This window comes from Scyliorhinus torazame, chromosome 4, assembly GCF_047496885.1.
Source record: "Scyliorhinus torazame isolate Kashiwa2021f chromosome 4, sScyTor2.1, whole genome shotgun sequence".
Lineage (NCBI taxonomy): Eukaryota > Metazoa > Chordata > Chondrichthyes > Carcharhiniformes > Scyliorhinidae > Scyliorhinus > Scyliorhinus torazame.
Genome location: NC_092710.1, coordinates 41,855,409 through 41,874,976, shown reverse-complemented (window position 1 = coordinate 41,874,976; position 19,568 = coordinate 41,855,409).

Sequence of the window (19,568 nt, the reverse complement as noted above, 5' to 3'; positions counted from 1 at the left end):
GATAGTGAAATTGCCGGACTGTCCTAGGAGGAAAGATTGGTTCAATAGGAACTGAACAAGCCCTGTTTCTCCAACCTAACACCTCGAGATCAAATCACACATTCCTGGTGATTTCTCCACTCTCAAAGATGGAAAGATATTGACTAAGTTTAATGCAGAAATTGACTGATTTCTAAATGCCATTGACATAAAGGGATATGGGGATAGTGTTGGGGAAAAAACATTGTAGAGAAGATATTTCACAGCTGGATTCACAGAATACAGACAGCAAAGTATCTTAAATTTTGCCACAAATGTTGTCAAACATTTGGGAAATGATTGGAAACAGTTTGGACTGAGATCTCCTCAGTGACCTGTGTACAGACCCTACCCCTGCCGTTCTGTCAGGAATGTCCCCCTCGGTGTGGTTTCTGTGTCTGCCAAGGAAGACACTTGTTTATCTATGGTTATGTTAATTCAGCAGTCAACAAGAGATTCAGCAATGTCCTGTCATTATTTCTGTCTTTGTTTGACATTTGTTTCCCTCTGAATTTCTGACATGCTTGGAATGACCATTCGTCTGTCGCCTTAGGAAGGATTTCCATAGATTGAGTAAAAACCAGCAAGAAATCACAGAATGTGAGTTAATCACAACTTCAATTCTGCCTCCATCTTAAGAGAAGATTCCTGGCCACAAAAACAAAGCTCATTGCAAAGTTTCACTTCATATTTTACTTGTTGTTCACAGACAGATTTCTTCAATGACCTGCTCTGTAAATTTGGATTCAATTTGACTTTTTCACACTGTGAGATGTAAAGTTTAGTCCTGAATCATTACACGGTCATCGACAACAACAACATCATTTTATTAGACAAGGGGGTTCAATGGGATTTTTTCACTGAAATCCTCTGATGTCAATTCCTGAGATTGGAATTTATAATGAAACAATTTGGATTCAATGAAAACGGTCATTTTGATAACCCCAATGGCCCGACTGCCTCACGTCCTGGCACCCTCACACCATCACGCCGTCATGTCCCCTAACCCTCAGATCCTGACCCACTCACGTCCCCAAAACCTCACATCCTGACTTGCTGTGTACCTCTTTCTCTGTGTGTGTCCCTCACTCTCTCTGTGTGCCCACCTCTCCCTGCCCCTCTCTGTATCCCTCTCTCCCTCTGTGTCCCTGTCTCTCTCTGTGTCCTGCTATCTCACTCTTTCCCTCTCTTTCACTGCGTACCTCTTTCTATCTGTGCCACTCTCTCTGCGTCCTTCTCCCTCGATGTGTCCCCCTCTCTCTGTCTCTCTCTCGCTGTGTCCCTCTCTCGCTGTGACCCCCTCTCTCTCGCTGTGTCCCTATCTGTCCCCCTCTCTCTCTCTGTCCCCCACACTCTCGGTGTGTCCCTCATTCCCTCGCTGTGTCCCTCGCTCTCGCTGTGTCCCTCGCTCTCTTTGTCCCAAGCTCTTGCTGTATCCCTCGCTCACGCTGTGTCCCTCACACTCGCTGTGTCCCTCGCTCTCGCTGTGTACCACGCTCTCGCTGTGTCCCTCGCTCTCCCTGTGTCCCCCGCTCTCTCTGTGTCCCCCCTCTCTCTGTGTCGCTCGTTCTCTCTGTGTCCCTCGCTCTCTCTCTGTCCCTCGCTCTCGCTGTGTCCATCGCTCTCTGTGTCCCTCGCTCTCTGTGTCCGACGCTCTCGCTGTGTCCCTCGCTCTTGCTGTGTCCCTCGCTCTCGCTGTGTCCCTCGATCTCACTGTGTCCTTCGCTCTCTCTGTGTCTCTCGCTCTCTCTGTGTCCCTCGTTCTCTCTGTGTCCATTGCTCTCTCTGTGTCCCTCGCTCTCGCTGTGTCCCTCGCTCTCGCTGTGTCCCTCGCTCTCTCTGTGTCCCTCGCACTCTGTGTCGCTCGCTCTCTGTGTCCCTCGCTCTCTGTGTCCCACGCGCTCGCTGTCTCCCACGCTCTCTCTGTGACCCTCGCTCTCTGTGTCCCTCGCTCTCGCTGTGTCCCTCGCTCTCTGTGTCCCTCGCTCTCGCTGTGTCCCTCGCTCTCGCTGTGTCCCTCGCTCTCTGTGTCCCTCGCTCTCTGTGTCCCTCGTTCTCGCTGTGTCCCTGTTCTCTCTGTGTCTCTCGCGCTCTCTGTGTCCCTCGCTCTCTCTGTGTCCCTCGCTCTCCCTGTGTCTCTCGCTCTCTCTGTGTCCCTCGCGCTCTCTGTGTACCTCTCTCTCTCCGTGGTCCTCGCTCTCTTTGTGTCCCTCGCTCTCGCTGTGTCCCTCGCTCTCTGTGTCCCTCGCTCTCTGTGTCCCTCGCTCTCACTGTGTCCCTCGCTCTATGTGTCCCTCGCTCCCTGTGTCCCTCGCTCTCGCAGTGTCCCTCGCTCTCGCTGTGTCCCTCGCTGTCACTGTGTCCCTCGCTCACTCTGTGTCCTTCGCTCTCTCTGTGTCCCTCGCTCTCTCTGTGTCACTCGCTCTCTCTGTGTCCTTCGCTGTCTCTGTGCACCTCGCTCTCTCTGTGGTCCTCGCTCTCTCTGTGTGTCCCTCGCTCTCTGTGTACCTCTCTCTCTCTGTGGTCCTCGCTCTCTGTGTGTCCCTCGCTCTTGCTGTGTCCCTCGCTCTCAGTGTCCCTCGCTCTCACTGTGTCCCTCGCTCTTTGTGTCCCTCGCTCTCTGTGTCCCTCGCTCTCGCTGTGTCCCTCGCTGTCACTGTGTCTCTCGCTCTCTCTGTGTCCTTCGCTCTCTCTGTGTCCCTCGCTCTCTCTGTGTCCCTCGCTCTCTCTGTGTCCCTCGCTGTCTCTGTGTCCCTCGCTCTCTCTGTGGTCCTCGCTCTCTCTGTGTGTCCCTCGCTCTCTGTGTACCTCTCTCTGTCTGTGGTCCTCGCTCTCAGTGTGTCAATCGCTCTTGCTGCGTCCCTCGCTCTCTGTGTCCCTCGCTCTCTGTGTCCCTCGCTCTCACTGTGTCCCTCGCTCTCTGTGTCCCTCGCTCTCTGTGTCCCTCGCTCTCTGTGTCCCTCGCTCTCTGTGTCCCTCGCTCACTGTGCCCCTCGCTCTCTGTGTCCCTCGCTCTCGCTGTGTCCCGCGCTCTCGCTGTGTCCCTCGCTCTCTCTGTGTCCCTCGCTCTCTCTGTGTCCCACGCTCGCTCTGTGTCCCTCGCTCTCGCTGTGTCCCGCGCACTCTCGCTGTGTCCCTCTCTCTCTCGCTGTGTCCCTCTCTCTCTCGCTGTGTACCTCTCTCACTCGCTGTGTCCCTCTCTCTCTCACTGTGTTCCTCTCTCCCTCGCTGTGTCCCTCGCTCTGTCTGTGTCCCTCGTATTCTCTGTGTCCCTCGCTTTCAGTGCCTCTCGTGCTCTCTGTGCGTCACTCGCTCTGTCTGTGTCCCTCGTTCTCGCTGTGTCCCTCGCTATCGCTGTGTCCCTCGCTCACTCTGTGTCCCTCGCTCTCGCTGTGTCCCACGCTCTCGCTGTGTCCCTCGCTCTCGTTGTGTCCCTCGCTCTGTCTGTGTCCCTCGCTCTCGCTGTGTCCCTCGCTCTCGCTGTGTCCCTCGCTCTCTGTGTCCCTCGCTCTCTCTGTGTCCTTCGCGCTCTCTGTGTCCCTCGCTCTCTCTGTGTCCCTCGCGCTCTCTGTGTCCCTTGCTCTCTGTGTCCCTCGCTCTCGCAGTGTCCCTCGCTCTCGCTGTGTCCCACGCTCTCTGTGTCCCTCGCTCTCTCTGTGTCCCTCGTTCTCTGTGTGTCCCTCGCTCTCTGTTTGGCCCTCGCTCTCTGTGTGTCCCTCGCTCTCTGTGTGTCCCTCACTCTCTGTGCGTCCCTCGCACTCTGTGCGTCCCTCGCTCTCTGTGCGTCCCTCGCTCTCTGTGCGTCCCTCACTCTCTGTGCGTCCCTCGCTCTCTGTGCGTCCCTCACTCTCTGTGTCCCACACTCTCTGTGCGTCCCTCGCTCTCTGTGCGTCCCTCGCTCTCTGTGTGCCACACTCTCTGTGCGTCCCTCATGTGTATGAGTGAGTGTCTGAGCATGTATGAGTGAGTGAGTATGAGTAAGTATGAGTGAGAGAGTGTGCTAGAGTGAGTGTTTGTGTGAATGTGTGAGAGTGAATGAGTGTGTGAGTGTATGAGTGAGGATGTGAGTGCCTGAGTAAGTATGAGTGAGTGAGTATGAGTGAGTGTGAGTGAGAGAGTGTGAAAGAGTGAGTGAGTAATTGTGCGTAAGTTAGTGTGAATGAATGAGTCAGTCTGTGTGTGAGTGAATTCCAACTGAATTAAATGACCTCCTGCGAATTTAATTTCACCCTCCATACTTATGTGTCGGCCAAAAACACAGGCTTCATTCCAGAATTATACCCGCTTCAAGTTAAGGGACTTTAATTCTGGGCAACCCAGATTACTTTACATTCAATGGATTCATTTTAAAAGTGACCCCACTCTCGTTAATTTTGTGAATTCTGCAGGCAACCTGTGCACAGGGAGAGCCCAACAAATGATGACCACTTTCAAAATTGAGTTCAGAGTTTCTGATCTGAGATTTCTCGCTCTCTCTACCAGATTGCAGAGTGAGTATGTGTTAGCATGTGGGAGTGAGTGTGTCAGAGTGATAGTGTGTAAGAGAGTGTGAGAGTGAGTGTGTGAGAGTCAGTGAGTGTGTGAGAGTCAGTGAGTGTGTGAGAGTCAGTGAGTGTGTGAGAGTCAGTGAGTGTGAGAGTCAGTGAGTGTGTGAGAGTCAGTGAGTGTGAGAGTCAGTGAGTGTGTGAAAGTCAGTAAGTGTGTCTGAATCAGTATGTAATAATGAGTCTGTGTGTAAGAGTGAGTTAGTGAGTGAGCGTGTGTTAGTGAGTGATTGTGTAAGGTTGTTAGTAAGTGTGTAAAAGTGTGCATAAGAGTGTGTGTAAGTGAGTGTGTAAGAATTAGATAAAGCTAACCCCTCGATTAGATTGCACATTGTATCGCACTGCAGTGTATCTGTAAATGGTGAGTGTGTGTAAGGGTGAGTGTGTCTAAGAGTGAGCGAGTCAGTGTGTGAGTATGTCAATGTGAGTGACTGTGTAAGTGAGTTTGAGTGTGTGAGCGAGTTAGTGTGTAAGAATGAGTGAGTAGGTGAGTGAGGGTGCAAGTGTATGTAATAGTGGGTGTGAGTGAGGGTGAGTGATTTTGTAAGAGTGAGTGAATGTGTGAGGGAGTGTGAGTGTAAGTGTAGGAGTGTGTGTGAGCGAATGTGTAAGAGTAAGTGTGTAAGTGAGTGAGTGTGTAAGAGGGCGAGTGTGTGTGTGATTGAATGTGTAAGAGTGAGTGTAGGAGTGTGAGTGAGTGTGCGTGTGAGTGTTTAAGTGTGAGAGTGTGAGTGTGTTTAAGACTGAGTGAGCGATGTGAGAGTGAGTGTGTAATAAAGAGTGAATGTGTAGGAATACGTGAGTTTCAGTGTGTAAATGAGTGTGTATGAGTGAGTAACTGTGTAATAGTGAGCGAGTGTGAGTCAGGGTGTGTAAGAGTCAGTAGTTAGTAAGTGAGTGAGAGTGTGTTAGTGAGTGATTGTGCAAGAGTGTGAATGAGTGATTAAGTCTGTGTGAGTGTAGGAGTGAGTGTGGAAGAGTAAGTGATTTAGTGTGTGGTTGAGTATGTGAGTGGGTAAGAGAGTGAGTGTGTAAGAGTGAGTCGGTGTGCGTGAATGAGTGTGTGCGAGTGAGTGTGTGATTGAGTGAGCATGAGGTAGTGAGTGTTCGAGTTAGTGCATGAGTGTGAGTGAATGCGAGTTAGAGTGTGTGTAATGATGTGTGTGTGTGACAGCGACAGTGTGTAATTCAGTGAGTATAAGAGTGAGATTTAGTGAGTACGAGTGTGCGAGTGAGAATGCATGTCCAAAAGTGATGTAGGTGAGTGTGAGAGTGAGAGTGAATGTGTGAAAATGTGTGTGTAAGAGTGATTTTAAGAGTGACTGAGTGTGGAAGTGTGACTGTGTGTAAGAGTGAGTGTGAATGATAGTTAGTATGTGTTAGTGAGAGAGTGTAAGTGTGTGTGTAAGAGTGAGTTTGAATCCGTGAGTGAGCCTGAGTGAGTGTGTAAGACTGAGCGAGTTCGTGTGAGAGTGGGTATGTGAGTGTGGGTAACTGAATGAGTAAGTGAGTGAGTGTATATCTGAGAGTGAGTGTGTGTTAGCGTGTGGGGGTGAGTGTGTCAGAGTTAGTGAATGAGTGTGTGAGTGACTATGTGTGAGTGAGTGTGAAGGTGAGTAAGAGTATGTAAGAGTGAGTGTGTGTGAGTGAATGTGTAAGAATGAGCGAGTATGCGAGTGAGTGAGTGTTTAAGTGTGATTGAGTGTGGAAGAGTGTGTGAGTGAGTGTGGAAGACTGAGGGAATGTGTAGGAATCAGTGAGTTTCCATGTACAGGTGTGTGTGTAAGAGTGAGTGAGCGTGTAAGAGTGAATCGGGGTGTGTAAGAGTGAGTGTGTGTGAGTGAGTGATTGTGTAAGAGTGACTGAGTGCGTAAGAGTATATTTGTAAGAGTGTGAGTGAGTGTGTATGAGTGAGTTAAATCTAACCCCTCGATTACATTCCACTCTGCATCTCACTCCCGGGTATCTGTTGTTCTATATATAACCTATCCTGAACCCCTCGATTAATTCCAGTCTGCAACCCACTCCCGGGTATCTGTTATTCTATATATAAAGTATCCTGAACCTCTCGATTAATTCCAGTCTGTAACTCACTCCCGGGTATCTGTTATTCTATATATAAACCATTGTGAACCCCTCGATTATATTCCAGTCTGTAACTCACACCCAGGTACCTGTTATTTTATATATAAACCATTGTGAACCCCTCGATTAGATTCCAGTCTGTAACTCACTCCCGGGTATCTGTTATTCTATATATAAACCATTGTGAACCCCTCGATTAGATTCCAGTCTGTAACTCACTCCCGGGTATCTGTTATTTTATATATAAACCATTGTGAACCCCTCGATTAGATTCCAGTCTGTAATTCACTCCCGGGTATCTGTTATTCTATATATAAACCATCCTGAACCCCTACATTAGATTGCAGTCTGTAATTCATTCCCAGATATCATTTGTTCTCTGTATTAACCAATGATATGCCGGACTGAGATGAGGAGGAATTTCTTCACTCAGATGGTGGTGAATCCTGGGAATTCTCTATCCCAGAGGGATCTGGAGACTCCGTCACTGAGCCGGTTCTAGACTGCGATTGATGGATCAACAAGAGGCACGGGGATAGGGCAGGAGCACGGTGTTGAAATGGAAGAATCTCCATGATCATATTGACTGGTGGAGCGAGCTCGAAGGGCTAAATGATTCAGTCCTGCTCCTACTCCTTGTGGCCTGTTATTGCTAATTATTTCGATGTTTATCTGTTTAAGATTATCTGGAAAAGTGGGATCGAAATGAATTCGGCATCGTTTTTGATTTGGATATTGGAGTAATCACCATTTGGGGTAAGTTCTGTTATGTTGACAATTCCCTATCTTCTTTAAAAATAAAACCCTTCCTTTGGAAACATTGCCTCATTCCCACTACTTGCTGTAAATATCCTGGCCGCTTCTGTTGTGGAAATTGTAGAGGAACATTTATTCCGTTTGTAACCCCAGGCTGAACCTGACCTGGGAGTGTTTGCTGGGGACAGTGTGGAGGGAGCTTTACTCTGTATCTCACCCCGTGCTGTACCTGCCCTGGGAGTGTTTGATGTGGACAGTGTAGAGGAAACCTTACTCTGTATCTAACTCCTTATTCATGGGTCACTAAACGCTAGCGTGCGGGTACATTAAGCAATCAGGAAGGCCAATGGTACGTTAACTTTAATCGCTCGGGGTTATTAGTGCAGGGGTTAAGATGACTTGCTGCAATTGTACAGAGCCTTGGTCACAACACACCTGGACTATTGTGTTGAGTTTTGTTCTCCATATCTAAGGAAGGATATACTTGCAGTGGAACGAGTGCAATGGAGATTCACCAGACGAATCGCTGGGATGGTGAAGTTGTCTGATGAGGAGAGATTGAGGAACATGTACCTGTGTTCCCGAGAGTGCCGAAAAATGAGAGGTGATCTTGAAACATACACAATTCATACGGGGCATCACAAGATAGATGTAGGTTGGATGATCTCTGACTGGTGAGATTAGAACCAGGGGGAGGGGGCGCAGCCTCAAACCATAAGACCGTAAGACATAGAAGCAGAATTAGGCCACTTGGCCCATTGAGTCTGCTCCGCCATTCAATCATGACTGATATTTTTCTAATTGCCATTCTCCTCCAGTCTCTCCATAACCCCTGATCCCCTTATTGATCAAGAACCTATCTATCTCTGTCTTCGAGATACTCAGTGATTTGGCCTCCACAGCCTTCTGCGGCAAAGAGTTCCACAGATTCACCACCCTCTGGCTGGAGAAATTCCTCCTCATCTCTGTTTTAAAGGATCGTCCCTTTAGTCTGAGATGGTGTCTTCGGCTTCTAGTTTTTCCGTCAAGGTGAAACATCCTCTCCACGTCCACTCTATCCAGGCCTCGCAGTATCCTGTAAGTTTCAATAAGATCCCACCTCATCCTTCTAAACTCCAACGAGTACAGACGCAGTGTCCTCAACCATTCCTCATTCGACAGGTTCTTCATTCCAGGGATCATTCTTGTGAACCTCCTCTGAACCCTTTCCAAGGCCAGCACATCCTTCCTTAGATACCGGGCCCAAACCTGCTCACAATACTCCAAATGGGGCCTGACCAGAGCCTTATACAGACTCAGAAGTACATCCCTGGTCTTGTATTCAAGCCTTCTTGTCACGAATGCTCAGAATCAGGAGTAGACCATTGCAGACTGAGATGAGGGGGAATTTCTTCATTGAGGCGTGGCGAATCTTTGGAATTCTCTGATCCAGTGGGTTGTGGAAGCTTAATCATTGAGCATGTTCCAGAAACAAATCGACTGTGTATAATAAAATAGGAATGTGTGTGTGAGTGTGCGTGCGTCTGAGTGTGGCAGGATCTGTTTGAATGGTGGAGCCGGCTCGATGGGTCAAATGACCTACCTGCTCATATTTTCCTTTGAGACTTAAATGTGTATACACACACAAGTTCACAGATATACACACACATGCACGTGCACACACTGATTGATACATACACGGCAACAGATACATACACACACACACACATGCGTGCATTACACATGCGTGCACACACACACATATATTAGCCATTTAAGACAATTTGATAGAATGCTACACATCCTAGTTTGCCAATGACACCAAACATTAGACAGCGTTGTAAACAGCATAGCTGGGAACATCAAATTGCAGGGAGATATTATCGTTTTGGCAGTAGACTGAACTGTGGACGTGTTTCAGTTTAGGGAAATGTAAGATGATGTAATTTAGACTTACAAAGAATAGAACCGTGATCTTTATAAATGATGAGAAGACAGAAACAGTGGAAGTTTAAACTGTACAGATATTCCACAGCTGGATTCACACAATACAGACAGCAATGTAGCGTCGATTTTGGAAGTGCCACAAATGTTGTCAAGTGCAGTGCGAGGTGTACCTCAATGTTTCAATCTTACTGAGAAACTGTCAGCCCACAGGGACAGCATTTCTGTATAATAGGATTGAAGCACAAGTTCAAATAGTTTTGTTTCAAAGTTTAAAGTAACCTGTCATTTATCTGTGCAGCTTTCGGAATCTGTCAGTGGAATTTAGGTTATCCAGGCAAGTGTTAACAAGAGTATTGGGAACTGATTAGGAGTTTTGATGGAGATAATCCTGCATTATGGAAATGTGTGAGATCTATTTAGGGTTGGGGAATGGATTGATGTTCAAAGGATGTAGTTTTTTGTTGTCTACATTAGACTGACAGCCTTGAAGATTCACAACTTCCATGTGCTGAGAGAAAGGATTGATTAACCAAGGCCTATTTTTCAAATACTTCAGACAAGTGACAAAACAACAGTAACAGACAATATACAAACAGAGACAAGCAGATATCTGTAATCGGAACTTAAACTTCATGTTTAAATGTGAAGGGCTGAAATAAACATGATTCCACCCTGGGATTCCGTGTAATTTGAGTTCTGCTTTTCCAAAAAATAAAAATAACTATCTGCAATGAAAAATTCCTTGGACAGGAGAGAGGGATTTTGACTCTGTATTTAAGCCCAGACTGTATTTGGGTTGTGAGAGTATGTTGGACAGTGCAGATAAAGCTTTACTCTGAAACATTGGAATTTAGTTTGAGGGGTGATTTAATCACATGCTTCAGAATAATAATTGATATTGTACATCTCGTGTGTGTCTCAGTGTCAGCTGTGAAACATGCACAGCACAATCACATCCTGTTTCTGTGTGTGTCTCTCTCTCTGAAATTAGCTGGTCCATTTCCTAAATAACCACTGACTAGATTTCAAAAGGGCTCCATTGTCTGTGAAGCAGTTTGTGATACCCAAAGGTTATGAAAAGTGCTTTAGAAAAGTCTGTCCCCAAGCTGTTGTGAGGATGTTCAGAGTCAGTGTGTAACTTGGGTCACACAGAGGCCAGATACATCTCTCCAAGTTAAAGGTGGAGAATGGATCTCGCTCCATTTGAAAGCTGTATTGACGCAGCCTGTCTGAGTTTGTGTCTGTGTGTGAGTTTGTGTTTGTCTGTACACGTGTTTGTGTATCTGGGGTGGGGGGGGGGTGGGGGTGGGGGTTGGGGGGGGGGGGGGGTGGGGGTGGGGGGTTTGGGGGGGTGGTGGGGGTGGGGGGGTGGGGGGGGGGGTGGGGGTGGGGGGGGGATGTTGTGTGTGCGACATTTTACGCGGCACGGTGGCACAGTGGGTAGCACTGTGGCTTTACAGCTCCAGGGTACCGAGTTCGATTCCCGGCATGTTCTCCCTGTGTCTGCGTGGGTTTCCTCCGGGAGCTCCGGTTTCCTCCCACAAGTCTGAAAGACGTGCTGTTGGGTAATTTGGACATTCTGAATTCTCCCTCTGTGTACCCGAACAGGCGCCGGAATGTGGCGACTAGGGGGTTTTAACAGTAACTGAATTGCAGTGTTAATGTAAGCCTACTTGTGACAATAAAGATTGTTATACATGGTAGTCCCACAGGCTCTTACCCTGGGTACATGGTGGTCAGCACTCAAAAAGGGTTAATTGTAGTGCCCACTGCAGTATGGTGTAATGTAGTATTAACTGGGACAAGAGCTTATAGTATAAACAGTGACGGGGTCAACTGCAGTGATCACTGGGAAAGGAGCTAATGTGTTCTCAATAGAGATATGGATGAGAACGGTAAAATATTACAAGATAATATTCACAATGACATTCTCTAATGCAGTAATATTTCTGACACAGTGTAGAGCAGCATTTACAGCTACTGATGCTGCTGGGAAATAAATTTATCCAGGGCTTTGTATCGGATTATTAAAATAAGTTGTTGATTAAGGTGGTCTAGTCGCTCAGGCAGGCTAGATCAGCTGAATGGCCCATTACTGTTCCTATGTACTTCTCCTGGGAGTATTTGATGGGGACAGTGTAGAGGGAGCTTTACTGTTTATCTAACCTCATGCTGTACCTGTCCTGGGAAGGTTTGATGGGGACAGTGTAGAGGGTGCTTTACTCTGTATCTAACCCCGTGTTGTACCTTTTGCTGGGTGTGTTTGATGGGGCAGCGTGGAAGGAACTTTTTTCTTTATCTAACCCCGTGCTGTGCCTGTCCCTGGGAGTGGTTGATGTGGACAGTGCAGGGGGAGCTTTACTCTTTATATAAACACGTGCTGTACCTGTCCTGTTGTGTTTAATGGGGTCAGCGTAGAGAGAGCTTTAATCTGTATCTCACCCCGTGTTGTACCTGTCATAGTACTGTTTGATGGGGACAATGTGGAGGGATCTTTACTCTGTACCTAACACCGTGCTGTGCCTGCCCTGGGAGATTTTCATGGGAACAGTGCAGAGGGAGCTTTACTCTGTATCGAACCCGTGCTGTGCCTGTCCTGGGAATGTTTGTTGGGGCAGTGTAGAGGGAGCTTTACTCTGTATCTAACCCCGTGCTGTACCTGTCCTGGAAATGTTTGATGGGGACAGTGTAGAGGGAGCATTACTCTTTATCTAATCCCGTGCTGTACCTGGCCTGTGAGTGTTTGATGGGTGTTGAAGAGAAATTCCTGACCTCAAAACAAAGCACATTTTAAAGTTTCACTTCATATTTTACATGCTGATCACAGACAGATTTCTTCAATGAGCTGCTCTATAAATTTGGATTCAATTTGATATTTTCTCACTGTGAGATGTTATTCCTTGAAGCTTATTCCTCAATTAATACAGGGTCATCGGCAACAACATCTTTTTATTAGACAAGGAGGTTCAATGGGATTTTTCACTGAAATCCTCTGATATCAGTTCATGAGATTAGAATTTATAATGAAACAATTTGGATTCAATGAAAACGGTCAGTTTCGTAACCCCAACTGCTTTCTGTTAACTCGCCCCTCACTCTCCTCAGCTTGTTTTCAATTTGGGGAATTCTGCAGGCAGCTTGTGCACATGAAGAGCCCAAAAATGTGGCACTTTCATAATTAAGTTCAGGGTCTCTGAAGATGGATTTATTTCTCTCTTTCTACTTGAACATGTACAAACTGACAGCAGGCATATTGATTGCACAGCAAGATTCCACAATCAGAAATGTGATCATGGTGGAAAATTCCCCTACGTCCCCTGTGGAAAGGATGAATTAACTCCCTCATTCCCACGTTTAAGTTTAAGACTTTTAACTCATGACCTTCAAACCCATTTTGCAGCCCGTGAGCTACTTTTTAATAAGTGTGGTTACTGTTGCTGTGTTTTTTGAAAATATTTTCATTCCGATGAGGACGGACATAACAACATACAAACAATCAGTCAGTCACAACACAAACAAAATACTATTCTCCTCATTTGAGATTTATTCCTTGATTTCCATTAATCCTTTCCCTCCCCTTACCCACTGGCAACAAACAGATCTGTAAATCGAGACAAGAACAGCTTCCATCTCGTCCAGAAACCCCCATCTGAGCCACAAAGGGCTAACTTTAGTTTCTCAAGTTTAAGGAATTCCGCAGTATCCCTCAACCATGTCGATATTTTTGGCGGATCTTTTGACTTCCCTTCCAATAAAATTAGCCTCCGGGCGATCAATGTGGCAAAGTCCACCACATCGGCCCCGTCCCCATCTATTAGTCCCGGTACTTCCGACACCCCAGTAATTGCCTCATGTGGTCCCAGTAACATTTCCACCTCCACAACTTTTGTTCGTGTTTTAAATAGCGAGAGCCAGAAGCCCACTAATCGTGGACGAGACCAGACGATGTGGACATGGTTAACTGGTCCTCCTTTACACTCTCACATTCATCTTCTCCCTCTGTGAGGAATCTGCTCATTCGTTCCTGTGTCATGTGGCCCCTGTGTACATCCTTGCATTGTATCAAGCCCATCCGAGCACATGAAGATGTCGCATTGACCATGTGTATAATTTAACTCCATAGTCCCCATTCCAACTCGACATCCAACTCTTCCTTCCACTTTTGTTTCATCTCTTCAATCGCTGCTTTCTTTCTGTCCATCAGCCACCTGTAAATGTCAGTAATTCTCCCATCACCAACTCAGCTGGGAGGAGCAATTTATCCAGTAGCTTGCTCTCCGGTAGGCAAACGAAAGAGGATAACTCCTTTTTCACCAAGTTTCATCTTTGAAGATAATTAAACTTCACCTCCCTCTGCATTTTATGTTTCTCCCTCAATTCTTCAAATTTACTTTCCAACAACAAGTCTGTTACCTATCTCAGCCCAGCTTTATGCCACCGTTTATATATTGTATCCAGTCTTGCCGCCGGGGTGAATCGGTGCTTTCATGGAATTTACAGTGCAGAAGGAGGCCATTCGGACCATCGAGTCTGCACCGGCTCTTGGAGAAGAGCACCCTACCCTTTCCATAAATAGGGGATCGCACCGTCAAGTTTACCAAAGCAAAATGGCGTCTCCGCTTGCTCCATATGTTGAAGGAAGATGTCAGCACCGGGCTTTGTGTAAACCTCCCTGGGGGAAATGGGAGTGGGGCCGCAGTGAAAGTCTGCAAACTAGCCCCTTACACGATGCTTCCACCACCTGTAACCATTCCGCTTCTTCCTCTCCCCACCATTGCCCAAACCTCTCCAAATTCACCGCCCAATAATAATACAAAAAATTGGGAAGCACCAACCCTCCGACCCACCCATTCTTTTTAAATATGAGCTGGTATTTTTGAAGAGCAATTCAATTAATCTCCTTCCATTTACTGATGGAGAAGTAATCTGCCGCATTTTCTATCTCTTTAGAGCAGGGTGTCTGTGTGAGGGTAAGTGTGTTACTGTGTGTGTGGACTTTTCTCTATCTGTCTATCTGCTAGTAGCCCTGGGACATGATTCTATTTCTCTCTCCACAGATGCTGCCTGACCTGCTCAGTATTTTCCCGCATTGGTACAAGAGCGAGGAGGTAAGGTTGAACTTATAAAAGTCACTAAATAGACCTCAGCTGGAATATTGTGGACAGTTCTGGGTGCCACACTATAGGAAGGATGTGAACACACTGGAGCAAGTGCAGAGAAGGTTCACAAGAATGGTTCAGGAATGAGAAACTTCAGTGATGAGGTTAGATTGGAGAGGTTGGGTCTGTTCTCCACGCAGAGACCAATCTCCAAGAGGAGATTTGATAGAGGTGTTCAAATTCTAGGGGGTGCCGGACAGAGTAGACAGGGAGAAACGGTTCCCACTATTAAGAAGCTAAAGAACGAGATGGCACAGAACTAAAGTGAATTAGAAAAGAAGCAAATATGATGTGATAAAATGGAAACAGTATAGTGTAGAGAGAGTCCTGCTCGATATCTGACACCGTGCTGTACCTGTCCTGGGAGTGTTTGAGAGGGACAGTGTAGAGGGAGCTTTACTCTCTATCTAACCCCGTGCTGTACCTGTCCTGGGAGTGTTTGATGGGGACAGTGTAGAGGGAGCTTTACTCTGTTTCTCACCACATGCTGTACCTGTCCTGGGAGTGTTTGATGTGGACAGTGGAGAGGGAGCTTTACGCTGTATCTAACCCCGTGATGTACCTGTCCTGGGAGTGTTTGATGTGGACAGTGTAGAGGGAGCTTTACGCTGTATCTAACCCCGTGATGTACCTGTCCTGGGAGTGTTTGATGGGGACAATGTAGATGGAGTTTTACACTGTATCTAACCCTGTGAAGTACCTGGTCTGGGAGTGTTTGATGGGGACAGTGGAGAGAGAGCACTGCTCGATATCTGACCACGTGCTGTACCTGTCCTGGGAGTGTTTGATGGGGACAGTGTAGAGAGAGTTTTACTCTGTATCCAACCCCGTGACGTACCTGTCCTGGGAGTGTTTGATGGGGACAGTGTAGAGGGAGATTTACTCTGTATCTAAACCCGTGCTGCACAGGTCCTGGGAGTGTTTGATGGGTACAGTGTAGAGGGTGCTTTACTCTGTGTCTAACCTCGTGCTGTACCTGTCCTGGGAGCGTTTGATGGGGAAAGTGTAGAGAGAGCCCTGCTCGATATGTAACCCCGTGCTGTACCTGTACTGGGAGTGTTTGATGGGGACAATGTAGAAGGAGCTTTACTCTGTATCTAACACCATGATGTACCTGACCTGAGAGTGTTTGCTGTGGACAGGGTAGAGGGTGCTTTAGTCTGTATCTAACCTCGTGCTGTACCTGTCCTGGGTGTGTTTGATGGGGACAGTGTAGAGAGAGCCCTGCTAGATATCTAACCCCGTGCTGTACCTGTACTGGGAGTGTTTGATGGGGACAGTGTAGAGGGAGCTTTACTCTGTATCTAATCTCGTGCTGTAACTGTCCTAGGAGTGTTTGATGGGGACAGTGTAAAAGGAGCTTTACTCTGCATCTAACCCCATGCTGTAGCTGTCCTGGAAGTGTTTGATGGGGACAGTGTAGAGGGAGATTCACTCTATATCTAGCCCCGTACTGTACCTGTCCTGAGAATGTTTGCCAGGGACAGTGTAGAGGAATCTGTGTCTAATCCCATGATGTACCTTTGCTGCTAGCGTTTGACGCAGTTTCAAAATCTCAAATAAATGTCTTCTTTTAGTTTCTCCATCGCTCTGGTTCTGTTTCTCTCTCTGTCTGTTGGGAATATTGTCAAAGCAAAATCCATGATCAGCAGTCAGCCATTTTAAGTTACTTAACGGTCGCCATTTTAGATCAGCACAGTCATTTCTGACATTTGTACTCGTTGGTGTAAAATAGAAACTGATGGAAAGAGTCGTATTGAAACGCCGATATGTTGGGGAATGTGGATGTACAAAGGGAGCTTGTACACCAGTCACTGAAAGTGGAGGGGGGTGGTGCAGCAAGCAGTTAAGAAAGCCAATGATATGTTGGCCCTTATTGCAAGAGGGATTTGAGTTCAGAAGTGGAGATGTCTTACTGCAGTTCCACAAGGCCTTGGTGAGACCACACCTGGAGTATTGCGTACAGTTTCGGTCTCCCTAACTAAGAAAGGATACCGTTGCCAGAGAGCGAGTGCAGCGGATAGGCTGCCGGACTGTCCTACATGGAGAGATTGGTTTGACTGTGGCACTGTGGTTAGCTCTGCTGCCTCACAGTGCCAGTGACCCCGGTTAAATTCGGGCCTTGTGTGACTGATTATGTGGAGTTGGCAGTTTCTCCCCGTGTGTGTGTGGGTTTCCTACGGGTGCTCCGGATTCCTTCCACAATCCAAAGATGTGCAGGCTAGGTGGAATGGTCCTGTTAAATTACCCCTTAGTGTCCAAGAAAGATTGTTTAGATTAGGTTAAGGAGTTATTAGAATAGGGCGGGTGACTGAGCTTACATAGAGTGCTGTGTCAGAGGGTAGGTGTAGATTCGATTGGCAGAATGGCCTCCTTCTGCATTGTACCGATTCTGTGATTGTGCCTGTATTCACTAGAGCCAGGAAGGATGAGAGGAGATGTTGGCCGTGCTAAATTGCCCCTTAGTGGCCCAAAGGTTAGCTGGTGTTACTGGGGTTATTTGGAGAGGGTGGAGGCGTGGGCTTGGGTAGGGTGCTCTCTCCGAGGGCCAGTGCCGACTCGATGGGCCAAATGGCATATTCCTGCAATGTATATTCTATGATTCTGTGAGCTCTGATTGAAATGTATTACGTTCCAACAGCGCTGTTCAGACTATACACAGGGATGGGGATTTCCACGTTGTACTGCCTCGACCATTCTTGGGAGTGATCATGGAGACAGTGTTGAGGAAAGCTTACTCTGTATATAACCCCGTGCTGTACCTGTCCTGGGAGTGTTTGATGGGGACAGTGTAGAGGAAACCTTAGCCTCTATCTAACCCCGTGCTGTACCTGTCCTGGGAGTGTTTGATGGGGACAGTGTAGAGGGAGCTTTACTCTGTATCTAACCCTGTGCTGTACCTGTCCTGGGAGTGTTTGATGGGGACAGTGTAGATGGAGCTTTACTCTGTATCTAACCCCATGCTGTACCTGTCCTGGGAGTGTTTGATGGGGACATTGTAGAGGGAGCTTTACTCTGTATCTAACCCCGTGCTGTACCTGTCCTGGGGGTGTTTGATGGGGAACGTGTAGAGGGAGCTTTACTCTGTATCTAACCCCGTGCTGTACATGTCCTGGGAGTGTTTGATGGGGACAGTGCAGAGTTAGCTTTACTCTGCATCTCACCCCGTGTTGTACCTGTTGTGGTGATACACCACTGTACTTCCCTAGTATTGTACCCGCGCGTGGAGCGTGGGGGTCGAGCGAGAGCTTGTCGGGTTTCACAGCAGCCTCCATTATAACTGTAGTGTATTAAAGCCTTGGTTCAAGTCTCACATGTCTTTGTAATTCTTGACGCTTAGTGCATCACCTGTCCTGTGAGTGTTTGATGGGGGACAGTGCAGAGGGAGCTTTGCTCTGTATCTAACCCTGTGCTGTCCCTGTAATAGGAGTGTTGCATGTGGACAGTGTAGAGGGAGCTTTACTCTGTATCTAACCCCGTGCTGTACCTGTCCTGGGAGTGTTTGATGGGGAAAGTGTAGAGGGAGCTTTACTCTGTATCTAACCCCGTGCTGTACATGTCCTGGGAGTGTTTGATGGGGGCAGTGTAGAGGGAGCTTTACTCTGTATACATCATCGTACTGTAGCTGCCCTGGGAATGTTTGATGGGGACGGTTTGGACGGATGTATAACCTGTGTCTATCCCCATGATGTACTTTTGCTCACAGTGTTTGATGGAGATTCTGAATCTTGAAGAATGTATTCTGTTAGTCTCCCCATCTTCTCTGTCTCTGCAACTCTCTATCTCTCACTCTGGGTGGCCATTTTATGTGAGCACAGCACTGAGAGAATTCGGACATTTGTCCAAGTTAGTGTCAAACAAAAACTAAAGGAAAGAGTCGTATTTAAACGGTGATATGTTGGGCAATGTGGATGTACAAATGGTGCTTGTACACCAGTCAATGAAAGTGGAGAGGGTTGTGCAGCAAGCAGTTACGAAGACCAATGATATGTTGGCCTTCATTGCAAGAGGGATTTGAGTTCAGAAGGGGAGATGTCTTACTGCAGTTATACTGGGCCTTGGTGAGACCACACCTGGAGCACTGTGTACAGCTTTGGGTCTCCCTAACATAGAAAGGATATAGTTGCCAGAGAGGGAGTGCAGCGGAGGGTCAATTGGCTGATAGCGAGATTGCCGGACTGTCCTAGGAGGAGAGATTGGTTCAATAGGAACTGAACAAGCCCTGTTTCTCCAACCTAACCCTGGAGATCAAGTACCACATATCTGGTGATTTCTCCACTCTCAAAAATGGAAGGATATTGACCACGTTTATAGCAGAAATTGACTGATTTCTAAATCCCATTGACACAAAGGGATATGGGGATAGTGTTGGAGAAAAGACGCTGAAGCGAAGATATTTCACAGCTGGATTCACAGTATCTTAAATGTTGGAAGAGCCACAAATGTTGTCAAACATTTGGTAAATGATTGGAAACAGTTTGGACTGAGATCTCCTCAGTGACCTGTGTACAGACACCACCCCCGACGTTCTGTCAGGAATCTCCCCCTCGGTGTGGTTCCTGTGTCTTCTAAGGAAGACACTTGTCCTGTCTATGGTTATGTTAATTCAGCAGTCAACAACAGATTCAGCAATGTCCTCTCATTATTTCTGTCTTTGTTTGACATTTGTTTCCCTCTGAATTTCTGACATGTTTGGAATTACCATTCGTCTGTCGCCTAAGGAAGGCTTTCCATAGAATGAGTAAAAACCAGCAAGAAATCACAGAATGTGACTTAAACACAACTTCATTTCTGCTTCCGTTTTGAGAGAAGATTCCTGGCCACAAAAACAAAGCTCATTGCAAAGTTTCACTTCATATTTAACTTGTTGTTCACAGACAGATTTCTTCAATGAGCTGCTCTATAAATATGGATTCAATTTGATTTTTTATTGATTTTATTAGACAAGGGGTTCATTGGGATTTTTCACTGAAATCCTCTGCTGTCAATTCCTGAGATTAGAATTTTTTAATGAAACAATTTTGATTCAATGAAAACGGTGAGTTTGATAACCTCAATGTCCTGACTGCCTCACGCCCTG